Source organism: Athene noctua, chromosome 1 (genome assembly GCF_965140245.1).
Source record: "Athene noctua chromosome 1, bAthNoc1.hap1.1, whole genome shotgun sequence".
NCBI classification, from domain to species: domain Eukaryota; kingdom Metazoa; phylum Chordata; class Aves; order Strigiformes; family Strigidae; genus Athene; species Athene noctua.
The window spans coordinates 183694025-183719503 of NC_134037.1; positions in this window are offsets into that span (position 1 = coordinate 183694025).

A 25479-nucleotide genomic window follows, 5' to 3' on the forward strand; every position below is an offset into this window, starting at 1 on the left:
GGTTTTCTGATTCAAGTGCGGACCCTGCTAGTAAGACTGAAAGTAATTCGTCTTTCATCATGTTATTTATTTCAACAAGCACTACTGTGTCATGTGCCTCTGGCAGGTCGCTGAACACATCAGCTGCAACCATAACCTTTGCAACATCACCTCCAATGTGGACTGATGTTTAAGACGTTGATCAAGTATATAACTTTCCCACTTGGGATTCATCCTGCTTTGAGTAAGGAACTCTAGCACAAATGGTGCCACCAGTTCAAGGTGAGAGGTTCATATGTTTCACAAAGATTATATATGAAAGATAGGGTCTTAAATACCATCAATATTGGGGCAGTTCTCATTTAGAAGCATGACAATGTATTAGGAAGGCATGAAGTCTTCTGCTACAATGTGATCAACGTTGTCATGATTACTGGTACCTGAGAGAGGGTTGGAGGTAGCAAAAGAGGGAGTTCTGGAGCAGTGCTGTGAGATCATGGAGAATGACAGGACATCTGGAAATCTGCCACCACTGCCTGCCCTGGTGCCATGCTGTAGCTTTGCAAAGCAAGTTTGCACATATTCTTCCTTTTGTGACAGCTCAGCCCCAATCCACATTCCCAAATGACAGGAAAAAAATATTGCAATTATATGTTTGAAATCCTAACCTGAATAAAAGCGGCAGGGCAGGGATGAAAGCCCTGGGCCTTGATTATCCTTTATTCACTCAGATTTTTACATCTGTTGACTTCAAAGAATATAGTCCTGATTTACATAGAGGTAGGTACAAGCCCATGAATCTTCAGTTTCCAAAGGGTCAAACCCAAGTGAACCAGGAGCTCAGCATTCCTATTAAATCATGTCTTTGGAGAAAGCACATTTGCTGCTAGCAAATGCAGTTTCTCATGAGCTGTTTCCCAAGGCCAGCACAGGTGTGTTTTAAAATGTATAGTTCTTTTAAAATGTATGATTCAATAACATTCTTCTTGGGTGAATTGTTCAGGCAATGTTTCACTGTTTCCTCCAAGCAGGGTGGGAACAATTCTCTTAGCAGGTGCTGTATTACTTTTATAAAAATCATGAGAACAGCAGATACATAAATTATGATATAATGCTGCAACATAAGACTATTGTTCTTGGACTTCCATTTAAAATTAGGTAATAACTAAAGAAGCTGAAAAGTCTACTTCCTCCAATTGTTTGTCCTAACTGATATAATTATTTGAATGTATGGAGATATTTCCTCTCAAGGAATATCACTTCATTTCTTTTTCATACACAAACACATAGTAGTTAGGCGTTTACCTGAAAATCCATGATTTTATAGAATAGCTTATAGTCATGCCTTTGAAAGACAGCAAATGGAGGCTTTGTGTTTTACATAATGTTAGTCATTGAGCAAGGAAAAAGACCTATAGCTGTTTAGATTACTGAAACATTTAAAAGATGACAGCCAGCTGCCACACAAGAGGATGGGAAAGTTTTCATTAACAATTTTTTATTTCTCCCTCATTTTTTTTATTTCTCTGTTATTCTTCCATTTCCTCACCTTTCTTTTCTGCTTTCAGTCTCATTTTCAGATTTTAAGTATTAGAGTAGCAAGAAATGTGTGTTTTTAAAAGTTGGATTTATGTTTTATTTACTTGAAAAATTACCATTTTCAGGAGGCTCACAGAACACAGAATGAGAAGTCAAAATACTAATGCAGTATGGCAGCTTGAAAGTTGAGAATATTTTTGAAATAGAAATTAAAGAAGGAATGCAGATAAGCCTGTCACTCCTCCAATTGCTGAATTATTTGGTTTCATCCTTCTGGGCTTAATAGTATTGCTCTCTATTTAAAACAGTGTTATGAGATCTGATTAAGGAGCACAAGTAGAGGAATAGTAGTTATTTTAGGATAACCCTGAAACAAGTTCCCTTTAATAGCGATATATATATATTCAACTTCATTAATGTCAGCTCATTGTTTTGAGTTTTTTTTCATTTGTAAATATTGTGTGTCCTCTCTAGCAGTAGTTCCCAGCCTAGAAGTATGTGTCTCTTTTGAGAAGCATAGGGTCTAATTCCTTATGGAATTTGGAATAAGTCCTCCCTATGGCAGGTGTGATGGTGTTGCTAGCACAGTGAGAACATCTCCCACTGGCAGGGGCAATTTGATCTATATTTCTGTCATCTTGTCTGTGCAAGTAGTAGTGATGGCCAAACAGGATGAAATAGGTTCAACCAGATTTGTGGGTGTGGGCAGAGGTGGAAGACCTCTCTGGTGAATCTCAACTAGTGATTACAACTAGTGGTATACTCAACCCAGAACTGGAAATTAACAAATGGAGATTTGTTGCATAATACAGAACATATCCTTTTAGTCCACCAGTTTAACATCCACATGCTCACTGAACATCTGTTAAAGTTAGGGGTTTTTTTAACTGACAGGTTTTTATCAAACTACTTCAAAAACAAACATTGCTGATACTATGTCAGTAGCTTATGGCAGAGGGTAGAGGTGAGGCACAATGTAGGATCTAGAGAATAAATACAGTTGCAAATTGAGTTCAGAACAGCATAATGCTGCTCATAAACATAGCTTCCACCAATCCTAATTGAAATTATTCATGTAGATGAAGAGAGAAAAAAACAACTGAATTCAGCATTGGCATGTGCGTGAGTAATTGTCAGTAGAAAGTAGCATAGGTGCTGAAACAATTGAAAACCAATATTCTTTACTGTTAAATGAATAGTTGATACTCGTTTTTTTCTAACAGTTGAGTCATAGCATTCTTACATTGCATATATTTAGACAAACAAGAGGTGTTATTAAGGAAGTGCCCCATTCTTACAAAGGCAAGACCAGTTGAGGAAATTAGGATAAATCTTGGAATGATACACACAAAAAGAACAACAGGAAAAGGAAGTTATATATTCACAATTCATAATTCAAACAATTGTACCCAAACCATCCTTTCTTATTAGAATCTTGATGATGCCTTCCTGCATCCCTCCATGGAGAAGATGAAATAGGAACACTTTGTCTTTCTGTTCTTATGAAGTCAGTGCTTTGTATTAGTGTTCCTTGGAAATCTCTCAGGATGAATAAATTTAGTGGGAACAAGTACAGAGTTCTCACCAGCCTTGGAGCCTGAATAAGCTATTAGCCAGTTTCAAGGCTGAATTACCATCAAGTTATGAATGCTTTCATGTATTTTTAACTGTGCAAGAAGAAACATGTAACACTGAAAAAAAAAAAAAAAAAAAGTGATCGGTTTTATGTAGATGTGGAACAGCCATCATTCTGTCCAGCTACAAAGCTGCTATTTAGTACAGGGACAGGAAAATATTTTAATGGATTTGATATAAAGCACCTGCGCTTTTGCTGGTTCTCATGCACACAGAAGTGCTGTAGCCCTAGGTCCTGACAACCTTTTAGCTGTCTGTGGAATTCAAAAGCTCTGCAAATCATGCTGTGGGGTGGGTTGTTGTGTGTGAGTACAACTTTCCCTAAAAGTGCTCCTACTGTCTCAATTTTTCCTGCTTCCCCAAAAGTAGAAGGAGAGGCAAGCCAGCTCCCAAAGGTCTTCAGCTCCAATCCTTCTCTGACTTTTCTCATGGCAGGAACAGTGAGGCTACAGGCTGGCCCTTGCCACCACATTTTGTGTGTCAACAGAATTATGCTATGAAGCTTTAGGCAGCAACCTGACACCACAGAAAGAGAGTTTAAACTAGCTCCACTAGCAAGGTTCAGACATTTTTCCAGTAGTTTCCCCAGTTTCTGCTGGGGAAATGCAAGGGAAATCTGCTACAGGACAGGGTGTGAAGATTACACATCTTCTAAAGGCATGTCCAAAAGGCTGAAAAGGAAGATGTTAAGTGGCATTCATCCTCATAAAAAGGTCTGTATAAGAAGGCTGGGATACATTTTTCCATGTTTCCATGAAGGCATGGAAAGCTGCCTCCTTATGCCTCAGGTTTGGCAGTGCTTGTGGGCAGATGGGCCTCACAGTTCATTTTGAGGAGCAGAAAATCATTGTCCCATGTTTTTCTCCCCACTCTCCCTATAAGTTTGACAAATGGGAAAAAAAAATCGTAAAATTTCACTGCATGAAAGCTCATACCACTGATCTTCATTGTCAAAATGAAAACAATGCAAAAAGAGGCAACGAAACTTGTGTGTGCAAAATTGCTATTTGTAACAACTGACATATCTGATGTATTGTTAATCAGATATTATAGTAGTAACAGAAACAAAGTGGAAGAGCTATCATGACTGGAACTCTGATAATGAAAGATAGAAGTAGAAGTTGAAGAAAGAAATAAAGTAACTGGGGAATGCACCTCTGGCAAAACCATAAAGTGTTGCTTCCACGGTTCAATGAGTCTAGTAGAAGCTCATCTGGAAGACTGCAAAATTCTGGTGTACCGTAGTCAAGAAAGGTGATACTGAGTGAGTAACACAGGGGCAGAAAAAGGATGATCAGAAGGGAAAGCGAAGGGAGATCCTAGATTAGAAGGGGAGACATATATGTGGTTTATTAAGTCTAGCAATTGATGGCTGAGTGGAGATAAGATTGTTGTGTCTGTAAACGTATGACTAGGGTGGGTAGCACCAAGAAAGGAGAGTAACAGTTTTAAGTAAAAGTCAATATTGGTTAGAGAATAAATGCAGTCAATCTGTTTATGGACAGTTAAGTCTATAGAAATCAAGAAGGTTATTTCAGGGACCAGCAAGAGGAAAAAAGGAACCTTGCTGTTTCTGAGATGAAGCTTTGTGGGTGAGATTAATCACACTTCAATCTAAATGTCCAAATATTAGTTGACTAGGTTTAAGCATATATTCTAAGCATCCTCTATAATGAATAGGAAGCAAATAGCATCTCCAAATAATCATCCCAGGTATTCTAGCAACCTAACTTGGAACAGGAAGAATCCCATTCATGACTGATCTTTCACCATTGGTCATATGAGGAATCACAGGCAGCTAGGGTGTGCTTGATACCTGACTTTAGGTACCTAAAGGCAGATCAAGCCACTCTCACTCTATATATTTAGCAAATAAGGTATCAACATTTTTTATAGTGGTAAGTAAAGAGTAAATCCATTTCTTTGGATATAATACAGAAATTTATAGACAACTTCTGACTTAAAATCCTTGCTGTGCTGAAATAAGCACGCAATTTTTCACTGGCCTTGGTTAAGCACAGATTTCACCTCTTAAATATGATCAAGGTGAAATATTCTAAATCCAAGTCATATTAAATGTGGACATCTGACCCAAAGAAAGACTATTGTAGCCACTGAGCCCTTGCTTTTTCAAAGCAAGTTTTCTGTAGTAATGCTTCAGTAAAATGGCATCCAGGCAAAGTCAACGAATGAAAATGCATCTATTTGACCCCAGAACAAACCACACTGGAGATTATACGTGCTTCTATGCATTCTATTGCAGTGATCGTGTGCAGAAGTGTTTTAGATGCCAAACAGGGTTGTTTATCCAACACTGCAAAATGCTATGCATTAATAGTTAGCATTGTCCTAACATTATTCTTAAAGGTTTTTTTTAATAGATGTCACAGTCAGATCTCCTCTGGCATTTCCTGAATTCAACATATAACCATAAGATTGTATCAAAGCTAGAACAGCTAGATAACAGTTGACATGGCTGCATCATTAATTTCTCACAATAGTAAGCATATGTCTGTATGATAGACTGAGCACAAGTATTAAACTCACAGTGCCTCTGCCAAGCAGGTCTTGATTATGGAATCAAGAGCTCCTCAGCATAATTCTCTTCTAATGGAAAAGTAGCCATCAATTATTAGTTAAAAGGATGCATAAGAGATATCTGAGAAGTGCTGTCTCTTTAAGTCAGATGCTGAGGTCAAAAGTATTTATTTTACCATGTAATTTACTTGCATCTTCTGCAAAGCAAATAGGGCTGGTTCTCTGAAGAATGAGAGTCCTTTTGATATTCATGGCAGATTGTTTTGGATGGCTACTGTCCAGAAAATCTTAATGGAGAGAGAAATATATTTTGTGGATGGATGTAAATATTCCTTTTTTCAGGGTTTTATCTTAGACTCACCTCTACACTGTATAGGTTACTTTCAGAGGTTTCTTTTTATCTTTTTCTAATAACATGAGTATTTATCTAATGATGCTGTGGTGAGGTATGATTCATCCTTCAGGTTAATAGAGTGCACAGTTGAAAAAACCCTTCACATGCAAAGTATTGTTAACTGCTTGTTCTTCTTAAAAGGGAAGGAAATTACTCAAGCTGGAGAAATGTTATAGTGAAGATTGTTGGCACTATTCAGGCTGATAGAACAAGAATTGCTCAAATAAAAAGGTGAGAGTTTCTGCAGGAAGCACTTTCTGATGGGAAAAGGATTAGCACTCCAGGAAGGATAACTAAGGAATACTGACAGAAAATCGTCCAAACTAGGCAAATATTTGGGGAAAAAAAAAGGCTTGGCAACGAGGGATTTAATGGAGTTCAAGTCGCAGTGAAAAGTGGAATATGGAAGGACTGAGATAGTTTGGTGTTCTTTGGAGGGACCAGTCTGAGGATATCTGTTTGCAGAGAGTATGAGAATAGCTTGTGAAACTACACTGCTCATCCTGTTTAAGGGTCTCGGAGTCAGAAGCAGCAACAGAAAATAAAGGAACTGAAATACAAGTCAAGAAAGGAGGTACTGGGAACATTTCCTTCTCTATGAGTTAAAAAGAAAACGATATCTGAAATATCCAACAGCAGGAAACAACACAGCTTGAAAAACTTTTGTAAAATGAGAGTCTTTTTCCTTAATTCTGTGATTTATAACATCAGTGATTATTGAAATGGAGACAGCTTTTAAACTGTAACTTATTTTCACTGGTTGTGGAAACTTCATTACTTCTGTTAATTTTCACTGTTTGAACACGATGTTCCTTCTTTTCTGCTGCCTAAAACTTGGTCAGCCTACAATCCTGATTCACATGCAAGCAGGGCCTTATGTCCTTAGGTATTTCCCAATTAATATAAGCATGGCATTAATCTCTTTATAAACCCTGGCCCCTTCCAATAGGATGGTGGGAATGCGGAGTCACTTTTTTCTAGCTCTAGTTGACCCTACCAAGGTTTTTGGTAAATGATGTAACTAGGAGGCTACTGTGTCCCTTTGAGGCCTCTAGGTTTGGCAGCTTGTTGGGTTGATGTGGCAGAAGTAGGGCTGGTTTGTCTTTTACACAGAAGCAGGCAGTGATTACTCAGTTAAAAGCAATGATGGATGGTTTTGTGCTGAAATGCTGGAATGGAATGTGTCTGAAGGGTGGTAAGGACGTTTGGTGCTGGATGATGAGGAAGTTTTGCCAAGGCATTGGTGAGGTCTCACTATCAAGGATGTTAATGAAATGTAACTACAGTCACTGTAACCCAAAAGGATTTTGATAAAATCTTTGTAAGGTTATTGTGCTCTGAATGGTGTTAAAATATGGAATTTATGTAAATGTAAATGAACTGATGTTTAGTTATTGGAGTAAGATACTGCAGATGTATTGTGGAATATATATAAATGAATGTGTAATCTAGATGATTTGGGTTATAAAAGATGGTGCTTTGGCCATCTGTCAGTGATTTTCTTTTACCAGGCTAGGAAATTGTGGATATGAAAAGAAATAACAATTTATTAGCAAGTTTTGGATTGTATGAATGTGTCTTGATTTTTGTAATAAAGAATGTTAACTCTACCTCTTAATTTCTGCTAAAGTAAACCTGTGACTTTCAGTAATGATTTTAGTTTGGGGAGAATTGAGTTTAACCAAAGTAAGAGTGACAGTTAAACCTTATCTAATCTCAATTTAAGATAATGGTCAACAGACTAGTAATTTGTTCATGAATCACTGCCTTGCTAAGGAATTTCCATTGAAGGGAAATCACAGGGCATATGCAGCTGGAGGCAGATTTCCAGAAATTTATCCTAGTGATAGCCTTGAGGGAAACAGTGAAAGCTGTAGTGAAGAAAAACATCAGGTCAACACATGGGTGGATTTGCCTGACTTCTTATGACCAAGGATAGCAGCCTTCATGGCAAGGGGAAAAGAAGGGCTCCCAGACTCACAACTTCACATTAGATCAAGGTGACTCCCTGAAACCAAGTCACTCATCCCTGCTCACACAAGATTTCTCATCCACGTAATTTCATAGGAACTGATACAGTTCTGGAGCAAAATTTTTGTGTGATGTAGAACTATTGAAGTCAAGGGTAATAACAGCAAAACTAAATTTGGAGAGATGCACAGGTAACGGAGAGAACAAAGAGGGATTTTACTGGGATTAATGAGCTGTGGGCAAGATGAATAAAACAAAGTTCAGAGGATTTTTTTCCCTCTCTCTCTGAATCAACATAGTTTGGGGATTATCTCTGAGTCACAAATTCCAGTCAGCAGCATGAAAAAATGTTTAATTTAAACTTTTGGCTGAAGGACAGCTTTCCATCACATTCCTGCAGCCTTGCCTCAGAGATACCATATCTAAATTTTCTCAGAACGGCTCATCGAGCTCATGCTAGGAGAATCACACCTATTTAGTCACCTTTTATACCAAAAAATGCAAAAAATATAAAGTACATGAGCCAACTAAGATACAAGATTTATAAACTCTACACTTTTCTTCTGGAAAAGGCATGACATGGTTAATTGTTCCTTGAATTAGCATGCTTTGTAATCACTTTAGTTAATGGAAACTCTCTGTGAATTCAGTGTGCCTGCAACTATCGCAGTCCCGTACTAGTGTCCTATCAGCTCTCCCAAGCAGGGCTAGGCCAGGCCTAAGTGTTGAACCCCATTATGGGGTTGTGGCATATGAACACTGGCAAAGAGGTCTAACTGGAGCACACATGGGTCTACTGAATAAGCTCAACTGAATCTAATTCTGACACCAAGAGCCCTAAACATCTAAATATGGCAGTTAGGCAACATTTTGCTTGCTGTGCTTGAAAACCGATACCACATACCCTATTTTTTTTTTCTCTTGTTTTAGGTTTGAAGTCCCTAGTTGATTGAGTCTTTCCCCATAAATCATGTTATTTGAGATTTGTCATCATTTGCATTGCTTCCTTGTGGATTCTTTTCAATTGATCTACATTGCTTTTACCACAAAGGCAGTGCCCAAAACTGGAGACAAAATTCAGTGCAAGACTTTAGCAGCTGTTCAGAGCAGAAGTATAAGAACAATCATCTTTCAAGTCTTCAAACCCCAATACAGTGTTTGCCTTTCTCATGACACTGTGGCAGTGTTGGGTAACATACCTGTCAGAGTCATTGCAATCGCTGTAGGCTCTTCAGGAGAGCTACCTCCAGTCTGTCTTCACCTTGTCAGGATCATGTTTGTTTTTAGTTCTGTGCTGCAATGAATTTACAGTCTGGCTTTGCATCACCTGCAAATGTAATAAATATATCTTCTGTTCCACCTCTTTGTGGTGTCTGGGACATAACCAAGAAGTGTTCAGCCTGTGACAGACCCTCACTTCCTCTGAGGAATACCCATCAGTGCCACTCTTGTGACAATGAATACTTTCATGATAGCTACTCTATAAACAGAGTTTTTCTAACGACTCTTATACTTACCTGTGGTAATTTCAGACTGATAACATTTCCCTTGTTTGTTTCCAAGATTGTCACAGGAGGCAGTGCCAGAAGCTTCACTGAGTACTATGTGACAAGTACTGCCTCTTGTCTCACCCCTGATCTGGTTACCCTACTGTAGAAGGAAATAAGATTTGTCAGATATATTTGTTCTTGACAAATAAATGCATGTTAACTTCTACTCATTTTGAAGCTATTTTCTACGTGCTTACCAATTTATTTTACATGATCAGGCCCATAAAGAGCTGACAATGATGACTATTATTCTGAAAAAAAATTATGTGATTTTTTCCAAACACTACTACACGCTTTCTCCAGCTTTATATGTAATATAAACCAAACAAACAATAATTTCAGAGCAGATGAAAGAGGAAACAGATATTCTATGAGATGGTTGGTCCAAAACTAAAGCACCTAAATGCCAACCTGTAAGTAACCGGTGCCTAAGCATAGGCATCTAGTGCCATTTGAGAAAACTCAGAGGGCATGGGAGATATCTATGGGGGCTGGCAGATGTGCCACAGGATATATAGGAGACACGGCTCTTCTAGAGCACCAGGCAAGATACTCTAGACACATAAAATGGCCCATAGTTAACAACTGGGTCATTCCTTGGTTGACCTAAATTAATTGGCCTTAATTTTGTCATTTTACTCTCTAGTGGAATCTCATCTCATTCAGTTTTATGTTACTGCTGAACTTTGATCCCCTGGTTTTGGTAGGCCCTTTTGAGTGTATCATCTTGAGGCTCAGGCTTAAAGGGAAAAAAAAAAAAAAAAACAACCTATTTTTTTTATTTTCTGCCCTTCCAGAATACAGTTATTTTTATGTATAATGAGAAGGAAGAGGAAAATATTTTCTCTTTACTATAGCCTCCTCATAGTAGACTTATCAGTAGCTCTATTTAACTGCCCTTGCACCAGTAATTACAGTGAGTCAGAAATCATTCCCAGCACTGCTACTTGCATGTGAATTACTGGTGTTCTCTCAAGTTTTGAAAAATGTCAGGAAACAAAGAAAGGGGATCCACATACTGGTCTGAGTTAGAAAAGTCCTTAGTGGATACAATAAATCACTAGCTTAATCCAGGAAGAAAAGAGAACATATGAAAAAAAAAATCTCATATGGTGGGAATCAGTATAGCATTGTGGTGCAAATGGAGAATCTTAGCATCAGAAAAGAATATGCATAAGGAAAAAGAAAAAGTCAGTTGAAGTTTTTTTTACATGCACAGAAGTAGCTAACATGCACCCTTTATTATACTTACAGAAGTATACAGCAGAAGGCACGAATTCCTCCATCTATGTCATGTGATTTATTCATTTAAGGCCAGATCTCTCTTACTGCAACAGCTGGAGTTGCACAGAAGTTTGGTGCTGTCTCCATGCTGCTCTCCTCTGAGCATGATGCGGAGGGGTAGATGGATTTGTGTTTGCTGGGGGACCAGGTGCTCTGCCTGAGAAAAGCAAAGTGTCCTTTCTGCACCCCTAACATAGGCCACATATGCGCTCAGAATGCAGCTGCCAGATCCCTGTCTGTCTGGGGACAGGATTTACAGCCTGGAGAACCCTGGGGGGAGACTCATCTTCTGCAGCAGCCCCCTTGGCTCTGCAGCAGTTCCACTGCCAGGGTGTCAGGCCCAGCCCCAGGGTTCCTGCTGACCCTTGTGCACTCTGATGGATCTCACAGTTCGGGGCCATACACATGTGGGGATCAAAATTAATGATGGCAGAATATTTCCTTCAGCATTAGGAGACCATCTGTGTGGCAAGGACCCATTATACATATAATTATGTTCTCTTTTAGGTATGTCCACTTTGGCAAATGCCCAGTTTTTAAGCTGACGGTATACAAGACAGTTGTGGTCTGGAAGCTGTAGAGCTGTGTTAACATTGGACTTTCCCAAGTTAACATATAATGTTAGGAGGCAAAGTGTAAGAAGTTAATTGCTTTATTGCAACATAACTCCCATGCTAGCAGAGCCATATACTTTCCAACTGAGGCAGGCTTACAGATGTGTTCCCAGAATGTGGGTCTTCTCTATCCATATGTGCATCCATACTTCAAGCAATTAACATCTCATCCATTGATGTAAGGGAAATGCAAGCTAAGTCTCCATAAAATGGATTTGAAACAAAAACATTTTTTAGGTGTCCTGGCAACAAAACTTAATAACCTTTTCCCAAATATGTTTCTTTTAAAAAAGCCACAAAATTGTAGCCCCACATTTTTTCCAGAATTATTTTGGTGAATATAATCCATCCTCCCATCTGTTTTGGAGATGTCTTTTGTGCTTAAAAAAAAAAAAAAAAAAAAAAAAAAAAAGCTAAAGAAAAATGCATTTTAAAAGTTAAAAAAATGATTTAATGTTTGTTTCAGGATCAATTTTAATTTAATGTTAAAAACCGACAAGGCATGTGAATGCTGTGATTCCTGATCAATGAACAGCTATAATATGACAAGCAGTCTTAAATGTGTTCCGGTTACTAAAAATATAATAATTTTCATTATGAAGCTGTTTAAATTATAGAAGGCTTCTCTTCTTTTTTTCCGTGTCAGTTCAGCACTTTGTACCCTGCAAAGTGCTCGTTAGCAAGCCTCATGTTTAGCTTCCAGGGGAAGAGTCAAGCAGGATGAGTTATGTCTAGTAGGAGGAGAAGGTGCTTGCAGGAGGGTCTTAAGCCATTTAAGGAACATTTTTATCCCAGTCTACTTGTAAATCAGGGCATAGATTCTGTAAATAAATGTGTATATATTCACACTATATATTACATACCCTAAATAGTTTGTCTAAATAAAGGAATGATTCATGCAGACAGATATTTACATAGCTGGATTGCTAGTTTGAAGCCCAGAGAGTAAGACTGGTTGCTTCTCTGTTTTCTATGGAGGGTGGCCTTGGAGGCCAGCCCCTGGGCTGGGGGCTCACCCATCACACACAAGCCCTCAGTGAACGTGGCAATAAGAGGAAGCAAGAACATGCCCTTTGGAAGACACTAGGCATGTGTGTGAGTGTGCCAGGGCTTGTAATAGAATTTAAAAATAAATCTTAGCTTAATTCCACTTTTAATTGATCTATTTTCAACTGCACATGAAAACACACAATTCAAGATTTGAACAAACAAACCAAAAATCCCTTTTTGAGAAATAAGTATACATGAAACAATGGAGGTGGAAAATTTCTTAGAAGAACAATGTTTTTAAAACTTGGCATTATACATATGATTGCTTGGGAAAAAAAGAAACCTTTGGGGGAAAAATTATCTTTTTCCCCTCCTATTTGAATCATCAGATAATTCAATAAACAGAAGTGCACCTCTCTTTGTCATATTCTAAGCTTTAATCTCAGCTATAAAAAGCCAGTCCATTGTTAAAGACTTAAAAACCTCTACGGTGAAAGAGAAATATAATAACCTTTGCTGTATATACACCAGGTGTTTTTCCCTAACAAGCGCTGTTGATAGACTGATGTTTAATCTTTGATGGTAATACCTAGGATGTATTGAATTGCAATAAAAACCCTTTCCAGACACATTATCTTTCAGGGTTATAAAATCTATAGACAAACCATATGATTCTGTACAATGGCATTAAATACTGACTAGTAGTGCCAGCGAAATGTGGGTAATGTTGTAAGTTTGATCTTTTATGTGGGAAAAATCCAGAGTGTTTAATAGCTTTATTAAGCGTCAAGATTTTGTTCCTGCTTATCAGGTCAGCAATAAATTTTTACATTACTACTGTTATAAAACTCAGTAACAGAAACCTGAAGCTGTGTTATATGACTCTCCTCTAAGAAGGGTCAGTGATTCACTTCTCTCAGTGCTGCACAATGATGGTAAGAAGCACCAGATTTACACAAAAAAACTAGGAAGAATTGTGATCCAGACACAATTGCAATTTAATGTTCCCCTACTGAAAAATTAATTTGATTATCATGATCGAAGCGGATTCTCACTGAAAGCAGAATTTGAGAGGCAAAAATTATTAAAATACACGGAGAATTCTGCATGAGCTGAAAATGAAAGAGTGGGAGGGAGAAAAAGCTAGAGGCAGAAGCTAGAGTGATTTGCACCCATTCTCATTACATTCTTCATCAGACATCTAACTTGTTCATAATTTAAAAAATTCTGTCTCAATCTAGCATAATTTTTAATCTTTATCCTGCAGGATAGGTCATGGCCTTAAATGACAGACAGATGGACACATTCACACACACAAAGACAGTGGTTCAGTCTTATGCCCTGAAAAAAGCAGGAAAATCACCACCTGTCTCAATATGAATGCTCTAAGTAACAGAACCCCAGCAAAAAGAAAATAATTCTCATGTCTCTTAGGGCCTTTGCCTAGGATATCTTTGTCTTTCCGTAAGACCCAGCTCAGTGTTACCACTGAAAAGTAGAATTCAAGTTTCAAACCAGCTCTGGCCACAAACCGGAACCCAGGAGAAAGTTGAGATAAAGGGTTAATGTGGCTCCAGCAGCTTTGCACCAGGCAGAAGTCTTCCTCTGTGTTCCAGAGCTTGAAACAAGCCTCATTTCCACCTCTAGGCAATAGTAATATATGTTACAGAATTCACAGGAAGGCATTAAGCATGTTATAGCCAGGGAAGTTTTAAAATTAATTGGGATTAATCTTGACTACCAATTAAATGCTAATCATTTAGCTTAAGCTAGCACTTAGCTTCCTGCTATAGCCAAGGGAGAAGGACAGACATCTCCAAAGAGTGATTATTCCACCCGCTACTGAATACCTAGGGTGGGATGAATCGCCTTTCATAAGTGTCTGGAAATCTCCGCAGAATACAGAAGGAATCTAGATGATTATCTAAAATCACAACTTTATTTTGAGTCAGCTTAAACTAGATAAAATTAATTTCACTGCTGGTGAATAAAATAAGGCATTTTTCACTGCTAGCATCAATAGTCAGATGCATCCACTTCAACCCAGTCTGGTAAATCGAGGAAAATATGGAAATAGAGTATGGTATTTCAGCTGGTTCATTATTTTCTTCCTGATAGTATTATCTGAAAAGTGGATTCATGCCCAGCGTGTAATAAACCGATCTTAACACACTCGGGTGAGATATTGTATTTATTCAGGCCTGGGTGTTCAGTGGTCTTTTCCACAAATCAAGCACACCAAATGCAGGTTTTTGTGCTTCTTTTATACACAAAAATCTGAGGCTAGTACTTTTCCAAACACACCTCTTAAATACTGATTGATTAGTGATTAACATACAATTATAGTATGGTCTACATAATGCTTCTACTACTATGCATGCTCAGGGGAAGGGTCTTAACCTGGGCAGGGGTCTTTTTGACCCATGTGTGTGTTTTTAGTATTATAATGAAGGTAGTTCACTTTCAGGACACTCAAAAGTTAGTTTCATTGCCAAGTTAATCAATTAGTCATTTTGCCAGGTTGTCAAATAATTCATCCTCAACACAATTCCAGACATTCTTTTTAGGGTCCAGGGTCTTCTACTTATTTTCTATGGTTTGGAGATCAAGATCTATTCTTGATGAATCTCTTATCGCTAATCAAGATCATCTTGACCACGCTTCAAAACTTTGTAATTGTTCCCATATGTGTGGTAACTATGGCTACGAGCATAATCACAGCCATGGCTACTAGCAAATGTGAAGTATACTATACTGAAGTAGCATTATTTAAATCTGGCATGGATAGTCTGAGTCAGTGAGTTTTCCTCCTGGTGTTTCCTCCTAGGAAACTGAGTCAGCGAGTTTTCCTTCTGGTGATTCCTCCTAGGAGAAAATCAATCTTATAATATAGGTTGCTATGCCAGAGCATTATCAGCCCTCTGTGGGCCTGACATCATGTAAAATCCCATCACAATCCCAAATATTTATATTTTGAAAATATATATATAAAAAAACAAAAACAAAAACAAAAAACAAAAAAACCATTTGGGCTAGAAAGACTATTGCCTACCATATGTCACTGACTTTTGTTAAGGAGGAATAATTAAAATCACAGTAATGGTTACTCCAGTGGTGACTGTAACTCATGCTCTGCAGTTCTGGAGCTTCAGAGAGACAAAAAAATAGGAACTTTAGGATGTGATTTGTATTCATTGTCTTAAGTAATATTATAGTACCCTGAGGACCAGTTCACCCCAATTGCAAAACATGATGGCAGATTTTACATGCTTTTCATTCTCTTCCTCTCAGAAGTTTTCCCAGGCTGGAGATAGGGAAATGGGTGATGTGGCTTTTCTAACTTCCTTATTCTTTTTGAAATGATGGCTGTTTTCAGGGAGCTTGACAAGCTAGCTCCTTTGAAGAAGGTGTTGATAATTTCCATTAGCAGTAGACAGTAGTTTTTCCACTGGCTTTCAGCAACCAGGGAGAGTACAAATCTGCTTTATAGGAGGCAGCTCACATAATCCTAGGGGCTTCTAGAGTTTCATTGTGTTTGATGGAGTTTCATTATGCTGGAGTAGTGAGGTGGTTAATACCTACCAGACCAACTGAAGGTTTTCTGCCCCTGTGAGTTCCTGTCTCATTTAGTTTATTTCTTCTGTGAAGTAAGATGAGAGTTCTTTGCAACGAGCTGGTCTCAGGTTTAAATCAAAGACTTCCAGTCTCTGAATGTCAGCTCTAACTGGCCTTTACTGATTACCGATCACACTATATTTAAGCAGAAATGAAAATACGGATAATAGATACAGGCAGACAAGGATATACAAATAGATAGACAGACACTTTCACACACACAAAGGCAGCCAGCCTTCACACAGATGAATCATGCACAGAGCTTCCTCATCTTCTACATGGTATCCCTAGTGACTGCACTCTTCACCAAAATCAGCTTTTCTGAAGAGAAAAATTACTTAGCTAGTCCCTTAACTAAGCAGCCAGACACTGAATGTGCACAGAAAGATATCAGTGTTCCAGGAAAGCTACAGTCACGTTCAGGAAAGAATGTAACCCCAAGGAATCCCTATTTTGTGATGGTTTATATCGCAAGGCAGTACCAAGAGTGGCATGACCGCTCCATCCCTGCTTGGGGTCTTGCAGCCGGTGTGAGGCTAAAGAGCTGGAGAGATGCTAAAGAGTTGGCCTACGAATCCATGTTTCCCAGGGCGATGCAGAGCTGACTGTGAGACGGGCACTGCTGGGAGGAAGAAGAGCCTTTCTAGCAGGGTGAACCTTATGCCTGTTCACGTGGGCACCTTGGACTAGAAGTATTAATCCTCTGAAACAGAAAAGGGCTGGTCTCTGCTCAGCTTCCCTGGGTGTCCCACAGAAAGCAGTATAAAAACATTCAGCCTCAGCATGAATGGTCAGAGTCTGGATCAATCTTTTTTATACTCACAACTGAAAACAAACCAAAAACAAATTAGGCTGGTACATTGTTGGGAAATCAGCACAAATGACAGGACTGCTAAAGAACATGCTAGGATTTTGCCATATGCAAATGGTTGTCTTTGATTTAAGGAGACAATTATCCTTCTAGATAATTTTAACTGACTATCATTTATCTTTATTATCATATCAGCTGTAATTACAGAGTAAATTATTGACATCATGAGGAATTAAAACTACCCATTTAGCTCCAAAGCTTTGTTAAGATTTCCTTGAACTTTTATACCTTTTTGCTATTTTGAAAGGACATTTTCAGCAAGTTCGAGACCTTGATTGAAACGACTGTAAAGCAACCATGCATTCTTCCAGTGAGACATGCCACAGGGCACACAGAAGTAAGAATTCCACCTTGTGCTCAGGACCAAGAGGCATTTTTCTCTACAGGGTATCAAATCTAAATCTAGCTACTGTCAGCAATGGCTACCCTTCATTGTTACCCCAACAGCTCTTCACAGCTTTAGTTGGGAATTCTAATAACTATGTTGTAAATCTGTCATCATTTTCCCTTCTATTTCTGAGTTACTTTGCATCTGACAACATGCCTAAGAGTATATCACAGACCTTTTTTCAGTACCGGATGAAATACAGGTGAAAATAATTCTTTTTGTTAGTTCCCACTCTACTCACATCTCTCTAGTGCAAAATTAATATCATGTGGCATAAAGGTTTAATACAAACATTTTCTGAATGACCACATTTCTAAAAAATTAGCATCTTTTGACTTAAATAGGCATATATCATAGGGTAGTGAAGTTTGAAAGGGATCTCTGGAGATCATCTCATCCAACTATTCTGGTCAAAGCAGGGTCAGATGGTGCAAGTTACCCAGGACCATGTCCAGCCAGGTTTTGAATCTTTCCATGGACCAGGCCTCCACAGCCTCCCTGGGCAAACTGTGACAGTGTCTAATCACACTCAGAGGAGAAAAGTTTTTTCTTATGTTTAAACAGTTTGTGCCCATTGCCTCTTGTCCTGTCATTGGGTACAACCAAGCAAGGGTAGAGGGCTGTCTTCTTCTTTACTTCCCTCATGAGGTATTTATAGACATGGACAAGATTCCATTGAGCTTTCCCATCTCCAAGCTGAATAGTACCAGCTCTCTCAGCCTCTCCTTGTATGTTAGATGGTCCAGTCTCTTAATCATATTTGTAGCCCTTTGCTGGACTTACTCAGTGTCTCCATGTCTCTTTTGTACTAAGGATGCCAGAACTGGACCCAGAACTCCAGAGGTGTCTCACCAAGGCTGGGTATAGGTGAAGGATCATCTCCTTGGACCTGTTGGTGAAACTTTGCCTAAAGCAGCCCAGGGTGTTGTTGGCTACCTTTGCAACACTGGCTCACGTTCAGCTTCATGTCCACCAGACCACCCAGGTCCTCTTCTACCAAGCTGCTTCCCAACAAATTGGCCTGATGTTATTCCTCCCCAGCAATAATAAATGCAGGACTTTGCATTTGTCTTTGCTGAACTTCATGCAGTAAAACTCTGCCCATTTCTCCAGTCTGTGAAGGTCACTCTGAATGACAGCACACCCATCTAGAGTATCAGCCATTTGTCCCAGTTTTGTAACAAACACCTGCAAACTTGCTAAGAATGCACTCTGTATGAACATCCAGGCCATTAATGAGGATATTAAACTTTAGTGGCAATTGTACTGATCCCCTGTGACCAACCTCCAGCTGGGCTTTTTGCTGCTGGTCACAACCATCTGAGGCTGGCAATTCAGTCAGTTTTTAACCCACCTCACTGTTCATTTATCTAGTTCATACATTTTTTGCTGTTCTCTTGGCACTTCCTTATCTGCATGCATATGCTTGAGCAGGGCCTCCTTGGCCCTGATTTGTTGATTAAGAAATCTCTCTTCTGCACATCACCCTGCATCTTTTGTTTACCAACCCAGTCTACCATTTCTGCTCTTGACTCTGGGTCATCATTTCCATCCCTCACTCTTCCTACTTTAAAGGCCTTCTCCATGTGTTGCCAGCCTGTTGACAAAAATGCTTTGGCTCTGCTGGTCTGCTGGTTCCTATCTCTTCTAGACAGTCCCCATCAACACAAGATGCATAGCCAGGCACTGAGCAGCAGGACCCATCCACTCCTCCTGAACCCTTCCCCCTTATTAACAGAATTAAGGAGAAAATCATGAGCATGTGGAGCCCCAAGCCTTTCATCCTTGCTGTGAGACCCATGTAGCCATGATTGAGACTTTCCAGGTCTTATTGCTCATACCAACGCAGAAGAATAACATGAGACAAAGGGGCAGACACCTACATCTCTTCCTTCAAGCCCCTGGCAAGAAGCAACTTCCCCCCAAAGCAAGTCAGGTTGGCAGAGGGGGCCTCCATTCACACAGGAGAGAGTCTCCCACTGTTGCTGCTAGCTGCTTCTTCCCGGTGCTGCCATAGGGCTCAGACTCAGTTGTTGTGGTGCTGGGCTGGGGAGAGGTTTCAACTCATTGACTGCTATTAGGGCATTGAACCCATTTAGAAGGTGCAGACCTACAGGCAGAGCTGCAGTCATTCCCCCGATTCCCAAAGTCATGAGCTTCCAGCCTTTGCCTTTGTGTCTCTATTTTCTAAACTGATAGGCACAGATCCTGCCTGCCCCTCAGGTTCTTCTTGTAGCCACAGAGAAGCTCAGGTCACTCTCCTCTTCATCATCCCCAAGACCACACAGCCTGCTGACCTCCTCTCCCAGCTCCTTTCCCTGCAGCTGAGGATCTCCTCTGCCCTGGCCCAAAGAGGAAGGCACCACACACCCCTTAGTGCCCTGGGCCTGCATCTTCCTGGGGGAGGTCGCTCTGGGTCAAGGTCTCTGCTGTGCCAGGGGGAGTTGCTCCAGTGGGTGCTGGGGACCGTGCCTTGTGGCATGTTACCGCCATTGCCAAGCATGTGTACAGATTTTCAGTTCCCCTCTTATGCACCCTCCTGCACCAATTGCTGCACCTGTTGGCTGCCTTTGCTACCTGCACATGTTCTTCATAGTTTCCCAGGTCTGCATTCAGGTCATCTGACAGATCCCTCTCCATAAAAATTCCCAAGCATATTTTATGCATGCTTACAGAAAAATGGACTTAAGCTAACCTGTTGCAGCATTGCTCAGTCTTGTCCTTCCTCTTCTATCTATACATTTTGTATAAAGAACAGGTTAATAATGTAGTTATATTGAAGATACTTTTGCATATAAATAAATGATTAAATAAATGAAAGCACATGCACACACGTGCCTGTGCAGGTGAAGAAATATCCCATAAGGCAGGCATTCAGCACAGGACCCATGGAAATATGACTGGTATTGCCACAATGGCTGAAAGCCCAGAAGCCAAAGTTTCCAGAGTCTTTTATGTGCTTGAAGAGCCCTAGAGCCTGTATGGGGACACATTAGGCTTTCAGACCAGGGCCTGACAGTGCCAGCTGTGTGGTGGCAAAGACAGACCAGAGTTTCATGCTTGCCAGTCCTGGCATTTGCTTAGGGAGTTATCACTGTAGTAGGTGTTCTGGGAAAACAGGATTTAGTGCCTGAATTAATTCCTTTCATTTGGACAACTAGAGTTGTGGTTATGTGACTTCTACAGCAAAAGGAAGTCTCTGGAATTACTGGTGTCTCCTGGTGGAGCCACTGGCCAGCTTGGTACATCAGGAGAGTGCTGTATCCACTGGATCCTGTAGAGCAGGGCAATCTGCACGGCCTTCCTACTGAAATCGGGCTGGCAAGCAGCCAGGAAAACCAAACTGTGGGACTTGCTTGTAGGTTAGGGATGAAAAAAAGAAAATAAGCCAAGAGAATTTCCACACACAAAAGAGTGGAAAATAAATATTTTTTCAATCAAAATATTTTATGATGTAAATAACTTCCAGTGCAATGAAAGCTACCGTTTTCCCAGACAGAGCAGAACAAGAGCTTAAAGAGGAAAAAAATGCAACTAGAAGTGACTTGCTCTATGAATAAGGTTTTGTGAGTGGGACTAGGCTAGAAGTTTGCCAGGACCAGTAGTTGTTTGGTTTTTGTTATGTGCTATAATTGTGTACAAGTGGTGCAATGATGACAGTAAGTATTATCAAACCAGTCAGCACTGAAATAGTCCTAAAAGCATTCTAGAAATTTCAGGTTACATTAAAATTCAGTGAACTTTTTTTTTATTATTTTAAGACTTTTTTTGGAAGACACTACTGCTTTCCAAATATAAGAAAAATATTTCATATTTCTGAGTTGGTTTTTGCCTTGAAAAAATTTAATTAACAAGAGGACAAAGGAAATAGATGCACAGTCACACTGATGTGCTGCAAAAATCTTACCTATGAAGGTTATCTGTGAAAAATATGTACTGCAAGTTAACACACAGATTGGGCAATTGTCTGTCATGTTTTCCAAAACAGTATGAGTGTTAATTTCTGAATACTATATCCAAGGACTCTTTGTGCTGATTTTTTTTTCTATTTTGGGATTCTAAGGTTTCCAGTGATGTCTGTATCCTCTCAGAGAGACTGAAATTGTATTTCTGAAGCAGATTTCTTACAGCACTTCTGTATCCTAAAAAGTCACTGACAGGAAATAGTATCTCTGAGAGATACTGCTGAACTGAAGTTAAAGTCCAGTCCAATTACTCATTTCCTTGTCTGTGAATGACTGTTCCCTATACACTCCTTTTTAAATTGTATAGCTCAGCCTAGCTTTCAAATTACCTCAGAGCCTTTAAAAAAATCTTAGTGACAGAGCAGAACAGTGCAGTCACAGAAATATGTCTCAACAGAAGAAAAAGTTTATTGACCTCTTGAATATTCAGGAATGCAATACAAAAATGCATGACTTAAATTATGTGAATCTTTACATATAATTAAACATACTTTAAGTCTCCCTATTGGGAGTCTATATCAGAGTTCAAACCAGAACTAGTATGTTGATATATTTATTGTCTGCCAGTAACATAATGTATGCTTTGGTCAGGTAAGGGGACCAACAGCTAGGGAACTAAGTGTTAGAATGAGGAAAGATCATTTATCCATGCTGTGATGGGTCTAATTTAAGAGTTTGAACTGTCAGGGAAGGAAACCATGTTTAAAATTCTCATTTTTATTATTTCAGTGAGTCATTCTGGATTCACACCAGACTCCAGTTTTTCATGTTCTAAGCCTGATATGAAGCTTCCATTATGACTGAAACAAAGCTTTTAGCACCTCCTATAGTTCATTAAAACTTGCACTTATTTTTATGGTCTTTCCTTCCATACATTCTTAGCGTATGTTGTCTCAAACTGACCTTTTGTTTAGCATGTAACCAAGTGGATTTGTATTTTAAGGCCAGATGTTGAGGGGAAACAAGGATCTTGAGTGACATTCTGCAGATTTTCTTCAGGTTTGTTCAGCTGAGCAGCTTCCTTTGGCATCACTTCCACAGTTGTCATCCAAGAAGCTCCATGGCTTGAGGTGAGATTTGGGTCTTACCTTATAACCACCCTTTCAATGTTATGTGCTGATGAAGCTTTTTGCAGTCATAAGCTCTGTGAGTGTCAGTGAACCTCACGGCTCTGTCCTGAGCCTTTCAGATCTTTCATTAAATTTAAGTCTCCTTGAAGCATTGATTTTGTCATATGGCTTTCATTATCATAAGCACGCTGATGATATTCAGATTCGTGGTTCATGTTAACCTTTCCTACTGAGGTCAGTAACAGTATCTCTGAGCATCTAACAGCTCACAGTCTCCCTGTGGATGTCTCATAATTTTTTGACATTAAACACAGGCAGTAGGAGGCTCTCTTAATTGGGTCTGACAGTTTCTATTCTTCTTTTGGTTTGCATTTCATGGAATCTGCTCAGTACCTTTAGCTGGGAACTTGGGTCTTATTTCTGAAAACAATTTGTCATTTATTACTTTTATTTTTTCCTTCAATAAAAATCATGTCGTTACTTAACATCTCATAAATTTGCCTGTACTTAATCATTACATCAATAAAAACTTCTGTCTGTATGCTTGTGGTTTTGTGTTTAGAGTTTGCCTTTATTCAAAAACATATTTGTCATGTCAACATATGCATTCTCTCCTGCTCTTAGCATCTTTCTTTTTACTGGTGGCATCTCTCCTTATACTGGATGTGCCAAGGCCAGCAAGTAGCACGTGCTTAGACAATGTATATGAGCTTGGGCACGGTGCCCTCCTAGTGCACAAGGCACTTATCTTCTGGGCTGAAGCATGTTTGGCCAGCTTGGAGTATGGGCAAAAGAGCCAGTCAGAGACAAACGTTTTTGTAATTTAACCAAATTGTCTCTGTGGGCATGAAAGCAGAGCGTATGGTCTGCTCCCTGTTTCTCAGTAGGGGCTTTTGCTCTCAAGCAGGGTATTAAAACAGTACAGTCATTCTCTGATGGTCCTTGAAGTGATTAACAATACCGTTGTGTCCAACCAGCAGCTCCTCTCCTCATTGACAGCAATGGGGCAAGTAAAAAGTTTCTGTTCAAACAGATTAGTAGAAGGAGTACACATGTGGTTTTCCTGTATCAAAGGTTAAAAAAAAAAAAAAAAGGGGTTTATTTGGTGGCTATTGAGAAATGACAGAGATGGTTTTCATGTTATGTTTATGCTGTTTTAAATAGGTGCCAGTTGTCCTGCCAGAGTTAAAATGTTGTCCTTATCTGGGCAAAGACCAGCTTGTACTTTTTTTTCACTTTAAAACCAGGAGCAACAGAAATATATCCTTCAGCCTGTAATGAAAAAAAAAAAAAGCAACAAATTACAAAGGCTTCAAAGGCTTGAATGTCTGTAGATGGAGTGTATTGCTGTATATAACCTGGTACCCCAGAATAATGGTGAATATCAGGTAATAGGTATGTGGATTTTTTTAGTATTGCACGACTTGGCTGTCCTTCACAATGCTGAGAGAAACGTAAGCAGGAAATTTGTCTCATGATAATGGATACAGTAAGTTCTTTACAGTCAATATTGTGCTGCTCTGCACCTCTTCAGCTCTCTAAGAAGAGAGATCTCGGCTCTCAACTGAGTGTTGTCCCTCTCTGAGAAGCTTCCAGATGGAATATGGAAAAACATAAATTCTAGATATGTTCTGAGAGCAGCATGCTTACACAGGCACAAATGCTAAGCTCCAAGGTGAGAGGGTCGCAGAGTAGTGTCTGGGGAATTATGTCAGAAATGCATGACAAAAGTCAGTTCTTGAACTGTTCTCCAGAAGATTAGCTTGTGTCGGATTTGAGTGCACCAAGACGGCCACACTGTACTGTCAAGCTTAATGCTGCCTACTGGCATCAGTAGCTTCCATGCAGGTGAACTGCTGCCTCTTCAGTTCGTGCAAGAGGGTGGTACCCAGCAGCACTACCTTCCAGGAGGCAGGCTGTCAGTGAGAGATAACCCCAGAAAGGTTTGGTTGTGCAGATTAGCTCCTTCCTGCTGAGAGACTGGACACTTCTGTGTGCTCAGCTGCTGCCAGGCACCCTCACCTGAAGCTTAAGGCAAGTCATTCCTTTCTCAAATGAACTCAGGGGTAATTGCATTGCTGGGGATTTTCACCTTCACATACATCCACTTTCCTGACAATCTGGGAAGAAGGGTTCTCTCCTTGATTTGAAATTGGGATTTGAACCTCTGTGCATCACAAGAGTGCCCCAGCTCCTATGTTATTCAGAGGCAAATATCTCCCATTACAGCTAGGCATCTGTTATAAGCAGCCGTTATCCCATGCAGTATGATAAAAGTGTCTTGCCACCAGGTAGTGATGTCTCACTTTTTATGCCTTCCTCTGCTCAGTGAAAAGGAAATAATTTTGACATTTAGAATCAAGAAAAAGCATTTTAAAAAAAGTATGCTACTTTATTGCACTAAGAAGGGTTTCAGGTTTTATATATTTATACTTATACAATTGGGAATCAAAAGAAGCTAAGCCAGTATTCCCTATTCAGCGACATACTTCATGGATGATGATAGAAGAGAAAATTTGGGGAAAACATGATGCATATTTCTATTCTATTGTAATACAGTCTTATGTAGCTGGAAATAATTTGGGGTTTTCCACTGCAAGAATGGCAAATGGCATCATGAATCTTCATATGAAAAAGACTGTTTCAGCATGACCTGCAAATGGAATGAAAGTCATTACAAGCTGAAGGAATGGAATCAGACATACTTGTAACAACAGTATTATGCTGCAAGGAAAAATAAGTTTTAACAAGCCCAGTACTTTCTGAGGGAGCGGAAGAAAGATTTGGGAGAATTGTGTGGGAAGTTTGATTGACAGTTAGTTGAAAGAACAGGTAAAAATAATGGGTTGATTTTTTTAGTTTCAAAACTTTTCTTAAAGTATTAGTAGCTGCAATCTGGAAAGAACAGAGGAAAACTTCAAACACTGTGAAATTAGCACTCACAGAAAAAACTTACTCTGAATTTAAATGCCTCTACCTCATGCAGCTAGATAATTTGTAGACATTTTCAATGGCTTGTATAGTTACATTTTTTCCTGCTTTTTGGACAAAATTTCCCTTTCCTCACAGAACTCTT